We start from the raw sequence: 22,888 nt of genomic DNA on the forward strand, positions 1-22,888 counted from the left end.
GAATGTGACGCCAAGTTAAACTAATATCTTCTGCCTGCCCATGGCCCATATCCCTCCATTCCTTGCTTATCCATGTGCTTATCTAAAAACCCCGTAAACATCCCTATCGTATCTGTCTCCACCACCACCCCACCAGTGTGTTCCAGACTCCTACAACTTCTGTGTAAAAACCTTGCCCCTCACATTCCCTTTGAACTTTCCCCTCTCACCTGAAATGCATGCCCCTAGTATTAGACATTTCAACTCTGGGAAAAAGATTCTGACTGTCAACCCCAACTATACCTCTCATAATCTTATAACAAGTCTCCTCTCAGCCCTTGCTGCTCCAGAGAAAACAGTTCCAGTTTGTCCAGCCTATCTTTATAACTGATGCCCTCTAATCCACGCAGCATCCTGGTAAACCTCTTCCGCACCATCTCCAAAGCCTCTACATCCTTCCTGTAATTTGGCGGCCAGAATTGAACACAATACTCCAAGTGTACGATTGTAACTGTATAAATCAGGTATACAGCAAACTGGTGAATATGTAACATTCATGAAGTGGTCAGAAGTGTAAGCTGTTACACTGACCAGGCACCATCAGGACCTGAAATTGAAATTTAAATTGCATGGTCTTAGTGGGAAGTTGCCATGGGTTACTGTCAGGTGAAGACAAAGGGATAGCCCAGATTCAGGCCCAAATTCATGCTTTTATTTGCTTTCTTAGTGCTGTTAGGATTATGAGTCATTCAATAGGACCAAAGAAGAAAAGGCCATTTCTGCTGTAGATTCACACCCCCTGCCAACATCAATACCCCCACATTGTCTCAGCTCTCTGAATACAGGTACCTGCAAAACAGCATGATGGCTCAGTGGTTAGCACCACTACCTCACAGTGCCAGGGAACCGGGTTCGATCCCAGCCTTGGGCCACTGTCTGTATGGAGTTTTTCGCATTCTCCCCGTGTCTGCATGGGTTTCCTCCCACAGTCCAAGGATATGCAGGTTAGGGTGAATTGGCTGTGCTGAATCACCCATAGTGTCCAGGGATGTGCAGGCTCGGTGCATTAGACAGGGGTAAATGTAGAGGCAATAGGGTTGGATACTCTTCGGAGGGTTGTTGTGCCAAATGGCCTGTTTCCACACAGTAGGGATTCTATGATAACTCCTAAAGCTGATCCTGCCCTGCATGGGATGTGTTGTTAGGGTCTTTCTGGGTCAGGTCATTTTCCTCTGCCTCTTGCTGACTTCGCCCCCAGACTGACAGCCAGTCGGTTCTTATTCTGTTGTCGGTGGATGTGAAATAAGCTGAATCCTCTCAGGAAAATCAATGTTTGTGAATAGAAAATAGACCGTAGAATCCAATAACTCCTTTCTGCTGAAAAGGTTTTGAGGAGAGTTTAAATCCTGCAAGGTGGAGCAGATAAAGATAAACTATTTCTGATAGCTAAAGAGTGAATGACTGGGGTTAGGGGGACATGATTATCTAAAGATTTAGTGGCCACATGAGAAAAAAAACCCATTTTACACAATGAGTGGTTAAAATTTAGACTGAGTTGCCTGATCGGGTGACAGTGATAGATTCACTAGTAACTTTCAAAAGGGAATTAGTTAATTATTTAATGGAGTTAAAATTACAGGGATATGGTAAAATATTGATGTTCGCTGGAAGAGTCAGCATAGATTCTAAGGTTTCTTTCTGTGTTTTCTAAACTGATTCTAACAATACTCCTTTAAATACCACAGAAAGGTCTGCAGTTATCATAAATATTGAATTTGAACTTTAAACATGCAGGAGTGCATCAATAATCTCCTTTCCCGTTGGTTCTGAAGAGCTGTGGTTTCTGGAAATAAAAAGCCTCAGTTGAATCCAGATGTCTGGGAAATGTATGGGGAATTTGTCTGGAAAAGTTGTTAGTATAATATAAACACAGATTGTAAAAATAATTTTTCCTCTGATTTCAGCAGTTTATTACAGGGATTACGTGAGACCAAAGTCTAAAAGGCTGCACATTAGCTCAGGCTATTTACTCCCGAATCTCAGATCTGCTGAAGAAGTTGAGGGAGTAAGATGCAGAATAAAATTTGCATCCATCATGATGATGGGCAGCATGGTGGCTCAGTGGTTAGCCACAAGTGACTGTCTGTGTGGAATTTGCACACTCTCTGTGTCTGTGTGGGCCCCCTCTGGGTGCTTGGGTTTCCACCCACAAGCACCCTTAAATTTACCTGGACCATCTCTGACACCTCCCTCCCCTTCCTGGACCTCTCCATCTCCATTAATGACGACCGACTTGACACTGACATTTTTTACAAACCCACCGACTCCCACAGCTACCTGGATTACACCTCTTCCCACCCTACCTCTTGCAAAAATACCATCCCGTATTCCCAATTCCTCTGCTTCCACCGGATCTGCTCCCAGGAGGACCAGTTCCACCACAGAACACACCAGATGGCCTCCTTCTTTAGAGACCGCAGTTTCCCTTCCCACATGGTTAAAGATGCCCTCCAATGCATCTCGTCTACATCCCGCACCTCCGCCCTCAGACTCCACTCCTCCAACCGTAACAAGGACAGAATGCCCCTGGTGCTCACCTTCCACCCTACCAACCTTCGCATGAACCAAATCATCCGCCGACATTTCCGCCACCTCCAAAAAGACCCCACCACCAGGGATATATTTCCCTCCCCACCCCTTTCCGCCTTCCGCAAAGACCATTCCCTCCGTGACTATCTGGTCAGGTCCACGCCCCCCCTACAACCCACCCTCCCATCCTGGTACTTTCCCCTGCCACCACAGGAACTGTAAAACCTGCGCCCACACCTCCTCCCTCACCTCTATCCAAGGCCCTAAAGGAGCCTTCCACATCCATCAAAGTTTTACCTGCACATCCACTAATATCATTTATTGTATCCGTTGCTCCCGATGCGGTCTCCTCTACATTGGGGAGACTGGACGCCTCCTAGCAGAGCGCTTTAGGGAACATCGCTGGGACACCCGCACCAATCAACCACACCGCCCTGTGGCCCAACATTTCAACTCCCCCTCCCACTCTCCCGAGGACATGGAGGTCCTGGGCCTCCTTCACCGCCGCTCCCTCACCACCAGACGCTTGGAGGAAGAATGCCTCATCTTCCGCCTCGGACCACTTCAACCCCAGGGCATCAATGTGGACTTCAACAGTTTCCTCATTTCCCCTTCCCCCACCTCACCCTAGTTCTAAATTTCCAGCCTAGCACTGTCCCCATGACTTGTCCGGACTTGTCCTACCTGCCTATCTCATTTTCCACCTATCCACTCCACCCTCTCCTCCCTGACCTATCACCTTCATCCCCTCCCCCACTCACCCATTGTACTCTATGCTACTTTCTCCCCACCCCCACCCTCCTCTAGCTTATCTCTCCACGCTCCAGGCTCACTGCCTTTATTTCTGATGAAGGGCTTTTGCCAGAAACGTCGATTTCGAAGCTCCTTGGATGCTGCCTGAACTGCTGTGCTCTTCCAGCACCACTAATCCAGAATCTGGTTTCCAGCATCTGCAGTCATTGTTTTTACCTCGTTGATTTTCCTCCCACAGTCCAAAGATGTGCAGGTTAGCTGGATTGGCCATGCTAAATTGCCCATTGTGTCCAGGGATGTGCAGGCTGGGTGGATTAGCCATGGGAAATGCAGGGATATGGCAGCCCTGGGTGGAATGCTAGTGTAGTTAATGGACTGCATTGCCTGCTTCCTCACTGTGGGGATTCTATGATGAAGGAGTCTGTGTCCCATCTTTCAGAGTATCTTGTCTATCATATTCCTTTTAGAGAATGTAAGCTGTTTAGTAAAAGAACACAGTACTCTGGTCTCAATGTGCCTTCTTGGTAACCTGTCCCATGCTTTTTGTTTCTTGTCACCTGCCTGTAACTCCTCCCTCCTTTTCTGCTGGTTTTCTTTGCCATATTCTGTATCCCAAATGATGGTTCCAAAGTCTATAGATGAACCAGATGTAGGATTAGTGGTGCTGGAAGAGCACAGCAGTTCAGGCAGCATCCGAGGAGCAGTAAAATCGACGTTTCGGGCAAAAGCCCTTCATCAGGAACGTTGATTTTACTGCTCCTCGGGTGCTGCCTGAATTGCTGTGCTCTTCCAGCACCACTCTAATCTAGACTCTGGTTTCCAGCATCTGCAGTCCTTGTTCTTACCTAGTTGATATGAACCAGATGTATCACTGTCTCAGTGCTGTTTTAAACCCTCAAATGTACTTCTTTACAAGCACACAAAACCATAGAACCATAGAAAGGATAAACAGAAGGGGGCTATTTGGCCCATCTTGTCCATTTTGACACCGAGACACCCAGATATCCTTTCCAATCCTATCTTCCTGCACTAAGCCCACTGCCTTGCAGCTTACAGCACTTAAGATACAGATGCAGGTACTTTTTAAAAGGGTTGTGGTCTCTGCCTTCACCACAAATTCAGGCAGCGTATTCCTGACACCCACCAGATGTTTTTCCTCATTAATCCTTTTGCCGCTTACCTTTAATCTATGAGGTTTTTGAACTCTCTGCCAAAGGAAACAGGTTCCTTCTGCCTGTCTCTACCCCTCACAGTTTTGCATACCTCAGTCATGTCATCCCTCAGCCTTCTCTGTTCCAAGGAAAACAACTCCAACCTCTCCAATCTCTCCTCGTAGCTACAATTCTCCAGCCCTGGCTCCATTCTAGTAAATCTTCTCTGTACTGCCTCCTGAGCAATTACTTCCTTCCTGTAATGTGGTGACCAGAACTCACACTATACTCCAGTTGTGGCCTCACTAGTGCTTTACCCAGTTTTATCATTACGTCCCTACTTTTGTATACTATGCCTCTGAGAGAAAGTGAGGACTGTAGATGCTGGAGAGTCAGAGTCGAAAAGTGTGGCACCGGAAAAGCACAGCCAGGCAGGCAGCATCCGAGGAGCAGGAGTTTTGACATTTCTGGCATAAGCCCTTCATCAGGAATGTGGGGATGGGGGGGAGGAGAAGGGGGGTCAGAGATAAATAGGAGGTAGGGGTGTGGGGCTGGGGCTGGGGGGAAGGAGGTTGGGAAGGCAATAGGAGCTGCAGGTGAGGGTGATTGTGATAGGTCGGAGGGGAGGATGATGCAGATAGGGGTAAGGAAGATGGACACATGGGGCAGGTCAAGAGGGTGGTGCCAAGTTGGAGGAGTGGGTCTGGGATGAGGTAGGGGGAGGGGAGATAAGGAAACTGGTGAAGGTGATGTTGATGTCGTGTGGTTGAAGGACCCCAAGGTGGAAGATGAGGTGTTCTTCCTCCAGGCGTTGGGTGGCTAGGAATTGGCGGTGGAGGAGGCCCAGGGCTCGCATGTCCTTGGCAGAGTGGGAAGGGGAGTTGAAGTGATTGGCCACTGGGCGGTGGGATTGTTTAGTACGTGTGTCTCAGAGATGTTCCCTGAAATGCTTCGCAGGTTGGTGTCCTGTCTCCCCGATGTACAGTAGACCACATCGAGAGCAATGGAAACAGTAGATGAGGTGGGTGGATGTGCAGGAAAATCTCTGCAGGGGAAGGATTCTTTGGGGCCTTTGCCTCTCCCAATGAAGGAGAGCATTATATGTGCCTTCTTTACAACCTTATCTACTTGTACTGCTACCTTTAGTGACTAATGTACTCACCCATCAAGATCTCTCACTTCTTCACCCCTGTTTAGACTTATTTCTGTAAGGTTATCCATTTCTGCTCCTGCATCTGCTCTGTCACCCTCGTATGTGCTTTTTACAGGGTTCAACAGTGCAGATGCAAGAAGGAGGTTTCCTTGGTTGTGGGGGAAATGAGGTAGGGTGGTTCTTGGACGAGTCTCGGAATAATGGGTAGGTCATTTTGGACTGAGATGGGGAGGAATTTATTCACTCAGAGGGTGATAAATCTTTAGAATTCTCAATCCTGAAGGATTGTGAACTATCAGTCATTGAGTGTAGTCAGGATAGAGATTGTTAGATATGTAGGATCAAGGGATATGGGAATAACATGGGAATGTGGTGCTGAGTGAATTGGGTATGGTAGTATTGAGTAGGCTCAAGGGACCAAATAGCCATCCCTTCCTTAGGTTACATTCAGACTTGATTATTCCAACACTCTCCTGGTCAGCCTTCCATCTTCCACCTCCCCAAAAGCCAGAGCGTGTTTGAAATTCTGTTCCTTAACCTAAAATTTAAAAAATTCCCAACTTTGTGTTTAAAGCTCTTTATAGCTTCCCTCCTGATCTCTATCTAGTCACCCCCAGCCCTCCAAGATCTCTGGCGAGTGGCATACTCCCATTTCCTGCCTCCCTTCAGTGTACTGATGCCTTCATCTACCTGGGACTACATTTCATGACGGAAACCTGTCCACAATTCTCTCCGGCAGTAAAATGCTCCTTTGAACAAGGATTTAGTCAACTATCCAAAGTTTGTCTCCTTTGGCTTGGATTTGCCTGATTATGTTCCCGTGTAGTGTCTACATTTTGCTCAGCTACAAACACTATTTTAATAACATTGAATTAAACACTGCTATCAGCCTTGGTTCCCATATGCAGCAAATGGAGCTCAAGTGTATCAGTGGTAATTTTCATCCCCGATAATAATTGTATTTTTGATCTTACATTGCCACACTATTATTGGATGGCATTATCTCTAATGAAAGGTGCTTTTATTCAATCTCCAGGTCTCTGCAACCCTTAGTTTCTTATTTAACAAAAAAAAATTAAGGGGCAATCCAAAATTTAGTACTTAACAGGGTTAATTTGAGTTGTGTAATTTGGTGATGTGTGTTGGTGGTAAGATACTTGCTGTGGCTTTTCTCTATATTACCAAACTGTTGGCGTGGGCTAGTTTTCTCTGGACATCCTCCCTCACTCTAAATCTCATTCAAGTTTGCAAATTAAGGAGTTGAATTTTCCTACCTTACCCCTTTTGAATCTTTGTTAATTCTAATTGGAAGATAACATGCAACATATTAATGTTTGCTCTTTCTGATTTGTGAGAAACAACTTCAATGTAGTTTGAGCAGGGTATATTAAAGGTCTTTTTAATAGAGTGTGTCTTGAGTAACTACCTTGGTGATAATTGAATACATTGCCAAGCTTAAACAAGTCTGATGAAAGTTGAGATGTTATTATAGTTGTTTTGGGTTTTAAGCAGAGTTTTTTTTAGTTTTGTGACAGTGAATTTGTTTATTTAAGGTCATAAACATTCTTTTTAGCGTTACGTCAAAACAGCACATGCAAGAGATCACGCAACTTAAGCTAAATTACAATACAAGCTACCTTGGAAAATAATGGCTGAAGGGTTGACCCTGAGCTTTTCTTAGAATTCAGTGAAAAACGTCAGTGAGTTAGTTTGTGTGTCATAAGGATGAGACATTAATGAAGTGAGTCACATCTGGTAAATGTACAGCAATTTGTCAAAAGGACACCTCTTGCAGCCTTGACAGTTGAGTTCAGAAATTTTACAGAGAGGATTAGCAGCGCCCCATCATTGGCTGTGATTATTGGCACCAGCAAATGCATGCTATGTGACATTTCAAGCTGTGGATGTGCATTTAAATCAGTTTCGGTCGGCCTGGGAAGAGGGGATGGTTGGAACCTAGGAGGAGGGGAATGGCGTATTGGAACCTGGGAGGAAAGGGGAATTGGGATCTGGGGGAAGGGAGGAATCAGAACCCTGAATGGGGGGGGCAGGAGAAGGTATGGGAGAACCGTGGGGCAAGGAGGGGTGAGTGGGAAAGGCGGGGTGTTTGTTTCGGGAGAGGGGTGAACGGGCATGGAGGGAATTTAGAGGAGGAAGGATTTCAGGAGGAGGGTCTCTCCCCGCAACTGTCATTGTCCAACCTACCCCCCATTTCTCTCTTCCCACGTCCCGATTCTCCGCCACTGTACCCTGTTTCAAAAGCACATACACTTTAATGCACGTGTACAGTGTGATACTTGCATGTGAAGACACATGTATGTGACGATGGTGGGTCTGGATTCATGAACATGCGAGTCTGCATCAGTGCACATTTTTAGCTGTTGTGGATGTCTGGAAACATGGGGGCTGAGTATCTCTAAAGGATGTTGCCTAGAAAAACAATTGAATCTTTCTTTCCACTGTTTGTTGGTAAGAACTTTACAAGTTGTTACATAGGAGAACGTGAAGACGGCAGATGCTGGAGATCAGAGTTGAGACTGTGGTGCTGGAAAAGCACAGCAGGTCAGGTAGCATCTGAGGAGCAGGAGAATTGACGTTTTGGGCATAAGCCCTTCATCAGGATTGAGGCTTGTGTGCCAGAGGCTGAGAGATAAATGGGAGAAGGTGGGGTTTGGGGGGAAGGTAGCTGAGAAAGCGATAGGTGGATGAAGGTGAGAGAGAAAGTGATAGGTCAGAAAGGGGAGTGATGGACAGGTCAGGAGGGCAGTGCCGAGTTGGAGGCTTGGGACTGGGATAATGTGGAGGGAGGGGAAATGAGGAAGCTGTTGAAATCCACATTTATCTCGTGTGGTTGCAGGGTCCCATGGCAGAATATGAGGCATTCTTCCTCCAGGTCTCAGTGGTAATAGTTGTTGCATAGATAGTTTTGTTTTTTTTACTATTCGTTTGTTTAATGAATTAATAAACTAAGATTATATTGGTAGCTTCTTGTGAATACATTCAGTGAGCGACCTCCATGGTAACCAAATTACAAGAACAAAACATTGATCTATCAAGCCACGTTTCACTCTGGGATCTGAATTCTACCCATCAGCTGGGATTACAGTGAAATGAACCATGTTAGGGATGTTAGAGGTCTGTGTTGTGTACAGGAATAGAAAGAACAATAAAGAAATAAAACTAGGAAGTGTTGGTTTTCATAGTGTAAAACCCATCATTTTTTCACCTCTGTCTTCAGTCCTGAAGAAGAATCATATTGGACTCAACGTTTCCACTCTCCACAGACACTGTCAGACCTGTAGCATCAAGCACTGATAGTTTATTCATTTGAGAGTTCCATCATCATCAATATTTTGCTTTTGTTTTAATAAGAACAATCAAGAGTTGCACTGATCTTTCAAAATCACAATACTTCTTGAAAAGTTGTCACTGATATGCAGGAGACGTGACGGCTAGCTTGTGTACTGCAAGATCTAAAGCCACAATGTGATAATGACCAGATCAAACGCTTTTAGTGATGTGCGCAGATCTTTTGAGTATAGTTATGTTGAGATTGGACAGGACGTTTGTGTGGACTCTTCTGGTGTATCATTCTGGTTGGCCTGTCATAGGAAGAATACTATTAAACTGGAGATGCTCCAGCAAAAAAATTACCAGAATGTTGCTGGGAATGGAGGGTTTGAGATATAAAAAATAGATTGAAATGACTGGGACTTCTTTCACTGGAGCGTAGGAGTTTGAGAGGGTGACATTATTGTGGTTTATAAGATCATGAGGGGCATAGATAAGATGATAGCAATGGTCTTTTTCCTAGAGTGGGGGAGTTCAAAACTAGAGAGTTTATTTTTAAGTTGAGAAGAGGTCCAGTGACTGCTGGTCAGAAAGTCCATAAAAGCACTTTGGGATCTCCTGAAGTTGTGCTAGGCCCCGTATAAATGTGCATCTTTCAGGACATGAGGGGCAAGGTTTTTTACACACAGAGTGGAATGAACTGCCAGAGGAAGTGATGGATGCAGACACAGTTGCAACATTTAAAAGACATTTGGATGAGTTCATGAGTAGGAGGGATATGGGCCAAGGATGGAAATGTGTTGCTGGAAAAGCGCAGCAGGTCAGGCAGCATCTAGGGAACAGGAGAATCGACGTTTCGGGCATCAGCCCTTCTTCAGGGATATGGGCCAAGCACAGGCAGGTCAGACTTGTTTAGTTTGGGAACATGGTTAGTGTGCACTGAAGGGTCTATTTCCATGCTGTAAGATTCTATAACTGAGCACCATTACCTGGTATCAATTTCTTGCTTCCCCCCCCCCTTACCTCGCACTCTATTTCTCTCTAATTAACCATTCAATGCCCCTCTTGAATGTCTCAATTGAACCTGCTTCCAGACATTACATTCCAAACCTGAACTACACGCTGTGTGAAAGAAAAGAGGCAAAAGCTTGAAACTGCCCATATTTTGGCTGTGTCTGTTTCAGGAAGTTTCATTGAGGGTTTCCCTGTGCCAGTCATGGCCACTTTCCTCACACACCCTTCCACTGCTCCCATCATTAATTATGAATCCTACCTCCCGGTGCCATGCTTATGCTATTTGGTGGTCAGTGGTGATGAAAGTGTTTGCCACAGAAGCTGGCATCTTCTGGAATTGTCCTGTTCATCTTGAAGATCATTCTTATAACCTTAAACACATCCGGCTGCCAATGTACTTTCAGCAAGCAAAAATAAAAGTTTAATGCACCACAGAGATAACACAATCTCTATTACACTAAACACAAACTACAGGTCGTTCTGCTATAAAGTGACTGTTGTGATCCCCTGCAACTTCACACTCCAGAAAATTGCGCTACGGAAAACTGCTATAGAAAGTCACGCTGTAGAAGATCACTATAGAAAATCGCTCTTCCCGCTCAGTAGAAAGTTTGCATTATCCAAACAAGGTCCACAATTTGGCAATCACGTTAGAGCCAACTTGTGCTGACAAAATGCGCATTATAGCAGAAATGAAGAGCTTGAGCTCAAAACATCAATTCTCCCGCTCCTCGGATGCTGCCTGACCTTCTGTGCCTCTCCAGCACCACACTCTTGACTCTGATCTCCAGCATCTGCAGTCCTCACTTTCTCCTGGTTAAGCAGAACGGCCTGTGTTGGAACAATCTCTTCATATCAGAAAGAAAGATTTATCTTCTTTACCCCAGCAGAAGGGTATCTGTAAATACCCTTACAGATATTTAGTGAAGAGGTTTTTAACTTCTATCTCTGTAATAAATCTTGCTCAGTTGCTATGGTAATACTTAGTCAGCTTTCAGCAAATTTCTGCACATTCATGAAATACGAATTTCTTCAGTTCATATCTCTCCCCAAGATCCTTAAAAGAAGCTGCTAATCTTGCTCATTATTACTCAACATGGGTTCCTTAGATTCCTGTCTTCAACCGTCCTGTAAGTTGTCTTTATCTCTGACACCACCTTCTCCCTTTGGAGTTTTTCTAAGCAGTTCAGGATTTCTTCCCAGCCCTGACTGCCTGGAGATTGCTCATAACGGCACCTCTGCTGTTCTGGATCTCTCTGTCCCTCTGAAATGAACCTGATTCTGCAGCTGGTGCTCTCTGAGTTGTTCAAAACTGAAATTGGCCAACAATTAGTTCCCCGGATGGAATTTGGTCATTTAAGTGAAGTACTGTGACATCAGTGCTCCAAATTACTTTCTGAGCTTTTGAAAAAAGTCAGGCCTTCACAAAACTGAAAACAAAAAAAAAAATCAAGTTTTCCTTCATTTTAGAACTCAAGTGCATATTATAGAATCATGGAAATAAAAACAGGAGTAGGCTATTCAGCCCATTGAGCTAGCTCCACTGGGAGAAAGTGAGGACTGCAGACGCTGGGGATCTGAGCTGAAAAATGTGTTGCTGGAAAAGCGCAGCAGGTCAGGCAGCATCAAAGGAGAAGGAGAATCGACGTTTGAAGAAGGGCTTATGCCCGAAACGTCGATTCTCCTTCTCCTTTGATGCTGCCTGACCTGCTGCGCTTTTCCAGCAACACATCTCTGGCTCCACTGTTCAACATGATCCTAATTGATCCTTTATCTCAGCCTATGAACCTTCATAACAATTTACACAGCTTGATTTACCACTTTGGAGATTTGAGAACTGAGCTTGATTGCGAGATCAAGGTGTGGAACAATAACCTCTTTTGTACATCATTTTAAGAGCTTCAAACAGAGCGAGAACAATGATCTTGCAGCAATTTTATGTCCGAAGATCCAGTTGCCTACGTCACAGTTTCAAGGAGAGAAATGTCCAATTTGGAATCCATAAATATGAGAGGGTCACAAATAAATCGAGAATTCAGAGAAATTTCTTCAGCAGAGTGTGGTTGGAGTGCGGAACTTGACATCAGTTGGAGCAATTCAGGTGAATAACATACGGATACTTCAGGAAAACTACTTTAAAAGACATGAGGAATGAAATGATACTTTGAGTTAGGAGGAGAGGCTGGATAGACTGGGACTGTTTTCAGGCAAAAGTGAGGACTGCAGATGCTGGATCTGTGGCCGAACATTTCAACTCCCCCTCCCACTCTGCTGAGGACATGCAGGTCCTGGACCTCCTCCATCGCCACTCCCTCAGCACCCGACTCCTGGAGGAAGAACGCCTTATCGTCTGCCTCGGAACCCTTCAACCCCAGGGCATCAATGTGGACTTCACCAGTTTCATCATTTCCCCTCCCCCCACCTTACCCCAGTTCCAAATTTCCAGCTCAGCACCATCCTCATGACCTGTCACACCTGCCAATCTTCCTTCCTACCTATCCGCTTCACCCTCTCCGACCTATCACCTTTACCCCTTCCTCCATCCAACTATTGCACTCTCAACTACCTTCTACCCAGCCCCACCCCTTTCCCATTTATCTCTCCACCCCCGAGGCTTCCAGCCTCATTCCTGATGAACGGCTCTTACCCCGAAACATCAGTTTTCCTGCTCCTCGGATGCTGCCTGACCTGCTGTGCTTTTCCAGCACCACTCTCATCTGGGACTGTTTTCAGTAAAGTGTAGTAAGTTGAGGGGTCACCTTTATAGCGGTTTACAAAATCATGAGGGGTATAGATAAGGTGAATGGTAGGTGGGGGAGTTTAACACTGGGGAGGGCATAAAGGAGAAGGATTTAAAAAAGAAATGAGGGGCACAGGCAGCAGCTCGTCTGCAGAATAAACTTCCAGAGGAATTGGTGGATGCAGGTACAGTTACAACATTTAAGAGACATTTAGATAAGTTCATGAAGAAGAAATGTCTGGAGGATTATGGGCCAAGCACAGGAAGGTGAGATGAGTTTAATTTGGGATTATGGTCGGCATGGACTGGTTGGACCGAAGGGTCTACTTCCATGCTGTATGACTGTACGACTCTGATACAAAATGAAGAGAGATGGGCCGAATGGCCTATTTCTGAAATATATGCTCTGGGCAGTTGTATGTGAAGCACAATTGCAGTTGGTGTGATAGAGGGAAAGCTATACACACCTGGTTAGAGGGTGCATTGATGAGGATACTATATTTGATCAGGCTTAGTGCTGGGGCATAATCCAATCATGCAGCCGAATATGTTCATTGACAAATCACGCAGTGCAGAAAACCTCCCTGAGGAGCGTGGTAATAGGGATTTGCAATTGTTGACTTTCAGCAAACCTCTTGCGACAGAGCCCCAGATAACAGCAGCAGTTTTTCTTTCTGAATGTAACTGAGATGCCAAGGTGAAAGGGTCAGGCACCAAGGCTGGAGAGGGAGTGGGTGGGAGAAACAGAGAAATGTTATAAATCAGGAAACTGGAGACATCTACCGTGCATTTTAAAAGCCAAGAGATTCCTAGCGGAAGGTCAGAAACAAGAAGATAAGGACGTAAACGCATTTGAATTCACAGGGGAAACAAATAGATCAAGGAAGATTCAGGCTACGTTCTGATTGCAACATAGTGAGGACACAGTGTGAAGGAAAGGAACCACATGACTTTTTTTATATTCATTTGTGAGATATGGGTGTCACTGGCTAGGACAGCATTTATTGCCTGTTCCTTAATTGTCTATGGGGCAGTTAAGAGCCAACCACATCTAGCCAAACCAGGTTAGAATTGCAATTTCCTTCCATAAAAGGCATTAGTGAACCAGATGGGTTTTCCCTGACAATCAACAATGGATTCATGGTCATCATTAGACTCTTAACTCTAGTTTTTTTTAAAGAAAGTTGAACTCAAACTCCACCTCTTGTCACAACAGGATTTAAACCTAGGCCCTCAGGACATTACCAGAGTATTTGGGTTATCAGTTTATTACCAATACCATTAGGCCATTACCTTCCTTTATAGAGAATGTTTTGCAGGGAATAAGAACTGTGGGATGTGGGTGTTAACTGTATATTTCCAGCACACACAGCCTAATAAAGAGTTAGTCAATCTTTAAGGTCCAGGTATTGAAAGTATGGGAGACAGAACATTCAGAGGTTTTAAATGAATGTGTAGTTCCCAATGTATATAAAGAAAGATGTGCATTTATGTAGGGCCTTGCACAACACTCAGGAGATCCCAAAGTGCTTGTATAGACTTTCCGAATAGCAGCCACTGGACCTCTCCAACTCCATCAATGGTGACTGACTCAACACTGACATTTTTTACAAACCCACCGGCTCCCACAGCTACCTGGATTACACTTCCTCCCACCCTGCCCCCTGCAAAAATGCCATCCCGTATTCCCAATTCGTCCGCCTCTGCCGCTTCTGCTCCCAGGAGGACCAGTTCCACCACAGAACACACCAGAAAGCATCCTTCTTTAAAGACTGCAATTTCCCCTCCCACGTGGTAAATGATGCACTCCAGCACATCTCATCTACTTCCCACACCTCCACCCTTGAACTCCAACCATCCAACTGCAACAAGAGCTCCCGTGGTCCTCACCTTCCACCCCACCAACTTCCGCACATATCGCATCATTCTCCGCCATTTCTGTCACCTACAAACAGACCCCACCACCAGAGGTTTATTTCCCTCCCCACCCCGATCCGCTTTCCATAAAGACAGTTCCCTCCATGACTACCTGGTCAGGTCCATTCGCCCCAACAACCCACCCTCCCCTTCCGGCACCTTCCCCTGCCAGCAGGAATTGCAAAACCTGTGCCCACACCTCCTCCCTTATCTCTATCCAAGGCCCTAAAGGAGCCTTCCACATCCATCAAAGTTTCACATGTACTTCCACACATGTCATTTACAGTATCCGTTGCTCCTGATGCGGTCTCCTCTACACTGGGGAGACAGGATGCCTACTCGCAGAATGCTTTAGGGACACCCGCACCAATCAACCCCACCGCCCTGTGGCCGAACACTTCAACTCTCCCTCCCACTCTGCCGAGGACCTGGACCTCCTCCATCGCCACTCCCTTACCACCCGATGCCTGGAGGAAGAACGCCTCATCTTCTGCTTCAGGATCTTCCAACCCCGTGGCATCAATGTAGATTTCACCAGTTTCCTAATTTCCCCTCCTTACCCCAGTTCCAACCTTCCAGCTCAGCACCGTCCTCAAGACCCGTCCCATCGGTCTATCAGGGTAAAAACAAGGACTGCAGATGATATGAAGAGCTTTCGCCCGAAATGTCGATTTTCCTGCTCCTCGGATGCTGCCTGACCTGCTGTGCTTTTCCAGCACCATTCTAATCTAGACTCCCATCGGTCCATCTTCCTTCCCATCTATCTGCACCACCTCGCCCTCCGATCTATTACCTTTACCCCCACCTCCATCCACCTATTGCACTCTCAGCTACCTTCCCCCCCAACCCCACCCCCTCTCATTTATCTCTCCACCCCAGCCTCATTCCTGATGAAGGATTTCTGTTTGAAACATCGATTTTCCTGCTCCTCAGATGCTTCCTGACCAGCTATGCTTTTCCAGCACCACACTTTTGACACTAATGTGACAGCAGCCAATTTGCACATGGAAAGAACCCAAAAACAGCAAGGATGATTAGTGACCAGATAAACGTGCTTTCAGCATTTTGCTGAACAGACACTGAGATAGCCAGCACATAGCTTCTTCCAAAAATAAAGCACTACTGAATATTTCATGTCCAGCTGACCGTCCAGAGAAAATACTGGTTTAAAGTCTTGTGCTGTTACCTAGCATTATTTCACCTGTTGTAAGAGTTGACAATATTAAAGAGAGAGCTGCAGAATTCTTTTGCATAACAGAAACAGAAGCTGATCCTAAACGTTCACAGCAGCTGAGCAAAAACCCCGATATAAATCCATTTTGTCACGTTCACTCAGAGCTAAATATTCAGCAATGGAAGTTTCATGGAAATTCCCTGTACCATTGTAACACAATATTCTGAAAGTTTCTGTTGAACCTTTTGATGAACTGGAACTCGAAGATGAAACAAATGCAAGTTTACAGCTAAGTGGGAATAAAGGGGCACGTGGCGTGGGCTAACCGCTTTGTACTGATCAAGCTGCAACTGAAAAGACTGAACATACAACAACGCTCTTCAGAGCAGAAAATATGCTGAGGATAACATTGACTTGTAGAACAACATATAAAGGTCTCAATTTCCAGTTGCAACTGATTCATTTCCATTCTTGAAACTACCAGAGTTTTCTTAGAAATAAAAGGAAAAAAACTTAAGTACCTCACAAAGTGTTGTTGAAATTGTTTTGCTCTTTCTCTGTTTTCACTGGTGACCTTCTTTGGAGAGATTATTTCCAAGTGCTGTTCTGTGATGTGAACACTGGAGGCTGAGCTGTATTCTCCCACAATGGAAAAGTGAACTGACCTTTAAACATTAGCTGTATTCAGAAGCCAAGTGAGACCAGATGACGTTTTATGTGATTTGATGCGATTTATAAATGATGAGGGGCTGTATATTTCAACCCTTCCTCTGCCTGAGCTCAGCAGACCTTGGAAATTCATATCCTTCTCTATATTTTACTGAGAGCCAATAAAACCATCAACATACCAAAAAACAAACAAGGCACAGACGGTCAGTTCTCTGAATCGTCTGAGTTTTTATTCAACTCCACTTTTTTCAAAAAAAAAAGACTAAATGTACTTAAATTACTTCGGAATTATAAAAGTAAGAAACTGCAGCTGAAGTAAAATTGATTTGAGATTTCCAGCAGTCCGAGTTCATTGCTTTTGGTGTGCTGCTTTGTTCACTGTCAAGTTTTTCCAGCATTGACTTGAGGAAATGAATGTTTGCTGTTGTATGTTTTTAAGGCAAAGATAGATGGATTTTTGAGCACTAAGGGTATTAAGGGTTAGGGTGAGCAGGCAGGCAAGTGGAACTGAGTCCATGAAAAGATCAGCCACGATCTTATTAAATGGCGGAGCGGGCTTGACAAGCCAGATGGAGTACTCCTGCTCCTATTTCTTATGTCCTAAGTGCCACTCTTCCTTGCACTGGCATTTCCATATTCGAAGGAATAATCTTTGATCCCAGCAACCATCTACCTTTTCTTCAAACCTGTCCAACTTCATGCTTTTCCATTTTCCTCCATATATGTGACCAACTTTCTACCAAACCTTGACTACCCTGTTTGGTCTTGCACAATAAAACCTTTTGTCATTTGAATCATTCTTGTCCTCCAACAACAAAGATCAGCACAGGAACAAGCCATTTGGTGCAATTGATCCACACCATTGTTTGAACCCTACATGAATCCTTTGTGCTGTCTTCCCCAGGCGACCATCACTGGTACTGTATGGGAGTTGCCATCTCTGCCAGTACATGGTCCTGGGTAAGGGTTGCTTGTTACCTTCAATCCTCCTTTGTCTTTACTTTGCCTGGGTCTAGTGATTAGTGTTAGAGTATATGCCATCATCGAGTATGTACAGAAGAGATACTGCTCTTACATATAAGGTTTATTGCATTTTAGCAGTAGGTGCAACTACGTAATGAAGAGAACCTTAGGGAGCTGGTACAAATAGATAGGCTCTCTCCCGAAATCTAGAGTAAAAATCCTCACCTCCACCCACAGACTGTGCATAACTTCAGTAGAATGTGGGGGAGTGAATGCAAAATGAACATTAACCCCTTCTAATGTAATCTAATCTAATCTAAAAACCCCTTCAGAATCGTTACCTTTTACAAAACCACTTATTTCATCCAACCCCAAAAGCATAGCAGTCTGTTCCATTCTCTCTCATGCATTCACTTAGATTCCTCTTAAATATATCTACGCTGTCCAATGTAACTTAGATTTCTGGGTCTAAGTTTCACATTCTAACCACTTTCAGCAGCATGAAGCCATCCTGAATCCCTTGTTGGATTTTTTGGTGACTGTCTTATTTTAATGCTACCTAGTTTTAATCTCCCTCACAAAGGGGACAGATTTTCTACAGCTAAATGACTGAACCCATTTCTATCAGTTCACCCGTCAGTCTTGGCTTTTTCAATCTCTTTGGTATTTTTTTCTGCTGGAAAGCTTTTGAATTGAAATGAATTAGCTTTATTGTCACATGTACTCAAATGAGTGCAGTGAAAAGTTTACAAGTCACCATGTACGGAGCCATTATAGGTACAAAGCAGAGGTAGATTCTTCAGTAAAGGTTCTTAGGGAAAAAAAAGAGAAAAATAAAGAAATTGAGTATATTTAAAATGGAGATAGATAGGTTCTTGGTTGTCAAGGGGATCAAGGGTTATGGGGAGGGAAGCAGGAGAATGGGGTTGAGAAACTTATCAGCCATGACTGAATGGCAGAGCAGACTTGATGGGCTGAATGGTCTAATTTCTGCTCCTATGTCTTATGGGCTTACGGCCTAAAAGTCCAGCATTACAGATTGTAAGAATGAATTAGAAAATAGAGAAATAAAATGTGGTAAACTTCAATGCTGAACTGTCCCATATCATTAGTTGTTCCTGAGCAGGAAATGACTGTCCTTAAATAGTTGCATCAATTGGTGTCAATATGGAAAGCACAGTTTATTTTTACTGAGAGCCTTTCCTGGCTAAATTTGTAGTCTGTTTTCCTTTGCAGTCTTTTTCATATTTTCACCATCCAAGTGCGTAGGGTGGGATTTGCCCTACAATAGCTACTTGCATTCATATGGCACCATCAACATAAATAAACATCCCCATCGGTTATCTAAATTGGAATGATATTGGCTGCCGTTTATTAGGGCCAGGAGCAGCAACAGAAACAAGTGGGGAGCTTCGGGGATTAACTGTTGGGTCGTGCTGAGGGATCAGGAACGTTATGGGGGCAGAGTGGAACAGTAGACTTGATGTGAAAGATTAGCAGCGATCGTAATCAATTGCAGAGCTTGATTGGAATATGACCCATACCAACTCTTACCTCTTCTGTCACAGCACCTCCCGGTGGCAGTTAAGATCATCACAGTACTGGTTCTCCGCTTCAGACTCACATTAGGCTGACGTTGGAAACATCTGTAACATCAATCAGGCTGTTGTGCTTTATCTGTAAATTCAGCCTCTCGAGCATCTTGTTCTTGCCATGATTTCCACACATTCCCCATGGAATCGCTAGGAATTAGTGGGAAAGGACACAATAGTTCTCAGCCTTCGTTCCCACCAGTGCAAGGTAGCGTCAACATCTGCCTTTCAGATTAGATGCTAAATCTTCATTGCCCCTCTCATGTGGCTGTAAAATTTCCCACAGTATTACTTGAAGGGGAGAGCAGTTCTTACTGGTGGTTCTGGACAATTTTCATCTCTCAGTCTACACTGAGAAGAAATGATCTGTTCCTGCACCTGTCAGTCGTATGAGGGATTTTTAAAAAAAGTCATTTGTAGGATGTGGGCTGGGCCAATATTTATTGACTATCCACAGTTGCCCTGGTGAAGGTGGTGGTGAGCTTCCTGCTTGAATCACTGTCATGCATGTTGTAGGTAGACCTTACTGTTAGTGATCCAGTGGCAGTGAATGAACATTGATATAGCTCCATATGTCACTGACCTAGTAACCTAAACCCCAGATTAATGTTTGGGGCACATGGGTTCAAATCCCACAGTGGCAGGTGGTTTAGGTTTGAATTCCTTTTAAAAAGAATGGTTAGACCCCACTTGGAGTACTGTCAGAAATCTGCACACCACACATAAGGAAGGATTGACTGACCTCATGGGGAGTCGAACAGTGCGGTGCTGGAAAAACACAGCTGGTCAGGCAGCATCTGAGGAGCAGGAGAGTCAACATTTCAGGCATAAGCCTGATGAAGGGCTTATGTCCAAAACATCGACCCTTCTCCTCGGATGCTGCCTGACCTGCTGTGCTTTTCTAGCACCACACTCTCACTCTGATCTCCAGCATCTGCAGTCCTCACTTTGACCTCGGAGGGTATGCAATGCAGGTTTACAAGAATGATACCTGGACTTTAGGGTAATGTGGAGAGGTTATACAAATTAGGCTTGTTTTCTTGAGAATTTGGAAGAGAGATCTAATTGGAATCTTCAAGATGTTAACAGGAACAGACAAGAGTAGGTAAACTATTTTCACTGTTCTGGGATTCTAGAACTAGGAGAATTGTGCCAGAGCATTCAGGAGAGATGTTAGGAAGCACTTCTACACACAGGTAGATTCTTAGAACTCTCTTCCACAAAAAGCAGTTGTTAATTTGAAATATGAGACATTTTTGTTTAGCAATTGGTTATTAAGAGATATGGACCATAGGCAGGTAGCTGGAGTTTGGCCACCGATCAGACATGATCTCTGTGAATGGTGGAACAGGTTTGAGGGGCTGAATGATCTACTCCTGTTCCTATGTTCCAGATGCGTAGGGGTTGGAACATTCTAGATTATGATCCCGACAGGGGATAAGCCACCTGGGTTTAACATGCTCTCAGAATTCTGAAGGAAAATAGCCAAGGAAACGATATAGACTTTATGATAATTTAAAGGCAACCAGTAAAAAAAGCAAATCATGAAACTGTCTTGTTCTCATGATTGTTGAAATATGTCTCATATACAGATAGCACCATTGTCATGTTTTATATCTGGTGTTTAAATCTCACCACGGCAGCTAGTGGAATTTAAAGTCAGTTAATAAATCTGAATACAAAGTGAGTCTCAGTAATTGTGACTCTGGCAATTATCATTGATTGATGTAAAAACTTATCTGGTTCACTAATGTTCCTTACCATCCTCATCTACACTTGACTCCAGCCTCACAGCAAAGTGGGTGACTTGTAACTATCCTCTGAAATGGTCGAGCAAGCCACACGGTTCATAGGAGAAAGTGAGGGCTGCAGATGCTGGAGGTCAGAGCTGAAAATATGTTGCTGGAAAAGCGCAGCAGGTCAGGCAGCATCCGAGGAACATGGTTCATAGGACAATAAATGCTGACCGAGCCAAGGGCACCTCTTGCTGCGTGACAGAATCAGATATGTGCGAAATGCTGCTAATTTGTATTCCACTACTTTAAGAAGCAATTCAGTGGATAAAACTGCATTTCTTTTGAGAAATGTAACTCCAGTTTTAAAGAAATGGGGAGTTCTAAAAGGCAGATGTGCCTAATCTCTGTGATTCGGAAATGTTGGCACTCCTTCTATTCTGATTATATTCACATCTCAGATTTCCTTCTCTCTGGCATTGTTGGCTTCGGTTTCTGCCAAGCTCTGCCCTTCTCTTTCTAAATCTCTGTCTCACTCCAGTGCTCCTCCTGCTGCTTAAAAACCTAATTGCTTCACTAATCTTTTGGCCATTTGTGTTAACCCTTTCTGTATCTGTGTCCGCATCCAATATTCTCCTGTCAATGTGTCGCAAAATGATTTTGCTTTGGTATTCTCTCAGGGAAATTCAGGTCTAAATCTTAAAACCAAGTTTGCTGAGATTCAAGACTGTGCTGTTTTCTTTATTGGATGTTTTGTTATGGCAGCACAGTACAGTCACAAACTCTGGGTCCCCATCTGAGCTCAGAATTCCAAATATAGTTTCACCCAATGATCCTTAGCCAGAAAATGACATTCTTGTTTCTTGAGAAAGACGTGACCTCATTATTTTTCTCACCTAAACATAACACCTCCCAGAAACAGTGAAGACCTAAAAAGATATTTAAGACAGAGACTTTTTTTCTCTTCTTCCCTTTGTTCTTCTTCTTCATTGCGGAATTCACTCCCACAGGCAGCTGTTGGGGCCAGTTCATTCGATATATTCAAGAGGGAGTTGGACCTGGCCCTTGGGATAAAGGGGTAAGGGAAGAGGCTAGGAATGGGATACTGGGATTGCATGATCACATTGAATGGTGGCGTCGGCTCGTAGGGCTGAATGGCCTACTCCTGCCCCTATTTTCTATGTTTCTATGCTTTGTTCTTGAGCTGAAGGTATCAGTGGCTAGGTCAGAATTCATCACCCATCCCTAAGTTAAGAGTTAACTACATTACTGTGGGTCTGGAATCACATGTAGGTCAGATCAGTTTCCTTCCCTAAAGGACATTAGTGAACCACAATGGGTTTTCCAACAATTGGCAATGGATTTTGTGGTCACCATTAGACTCTAAATTTCAGATTTTCATTGAATTCAAGTTTTACCATTTGCCCTGGTGGGTCAAACCCAGGTCCCCAGAACATTACCGAAGTCTCTGGGTTAATAGTCCATGGATAATTGCGTTAGGCCATCACTTCCCCTCAACTGAGATGAGGAGGAATCTCTTGGCTCACAGGGTTGTGAGTTTTTGGAACTCCTTGCCACAGAGAGCTGTGGGGACCGAGTCCTTGTATATATTTAAGGCTAAGATAGATAGATTCTTGATCAGCCAGGGAATCAAAGAGAGAAGAGATTCCTCCTCATCTCAGTCAAGGAGAGGTGATAGCCTGCAGTTATCCCTGGACTATTAATGCAGAGACCTAGGCAATGTCCTGGGGACCCGGGTTTGAATCCCAGCACGGCAGATGGTAGAATTTGAATTCAATGAAAATCTGGAATTAAGACTCCAAAGGTGATTGGTGGAAAACCCAATGTGATTCACTAATGTCCTTTAGGGAAGGAAATTGTCATCCGTACCTGGTCTGTGAATCCAGACCCACAACAATGTAGATAACTCTTACTGTGAGGAATGTTGGATCAGCCATGATCCTACTGAATGGTGGGGAAGGCAGGAGGGGCCAAATAACCCAGACCTGTTTCTGTTTCTTATGGTCTTATATGAATGTCTGCAGGTTAAGGCCTCCCTGTACATGGATGACATCCCCGTTTTCTGCTCGGATTCGCTGTCTGTGCACAAACGCATGTGCATATGTGACCAGTTCGAACGGGCCTCGGGGGCCAAGGTAAACCGAGGCAA

General features: G+C 44.4%; 1 protein-coding gene across 6 annotated transcripts in view; it reads right to left on the reverse strand.

Moving 5' to 3' along the window:
* LOC122548841 (adrenocorticotropic hormone receptor-like) overlaps positions 1–16,403 on the reverse strand; it is a 99,800-nt gene extending 83,397 nt beyond the window's left edge. For 3 of the 6 annotated variants that reach the window (XM_043687687.2, XM_087986714.1, XM_087986715.1), the window contains exon 1: positions 16,283–16,368. The gene's annotated coding sequence lies outside the window, so the exon portion shown is untranslated. Of the gene's footprint in view, positions 1–16,282 lie in introns of all 6 variants that reach the window. The other 3 variants (XM_043687684.2, XM_087986716.1, XM_087986718.1) reach the window with 2 other exon arrangements.
* Positions 16,404–22,888: the final 6,485 nt, after the last annotated feature.

This window comes from Chiloscyllium plagiosum, unplaced genomic scaffold, assembly GCF_037043375.1.
Source record: "Chiloscyllium plagiosum isolate Xiang-an unplaced genomic scaffold, Cpla_swu_hap1 HiC_scaffold_4, whole genome shotgun sequence".
Taxonomy (NCBI): domain Eukaryota; kingdom Metazoa; phylum Chordata; class Chondrichthyes; order Orectolobiformes; family Hemiscylliidae; genus Chiloscyllium; species Chiloscyllium plagiosum.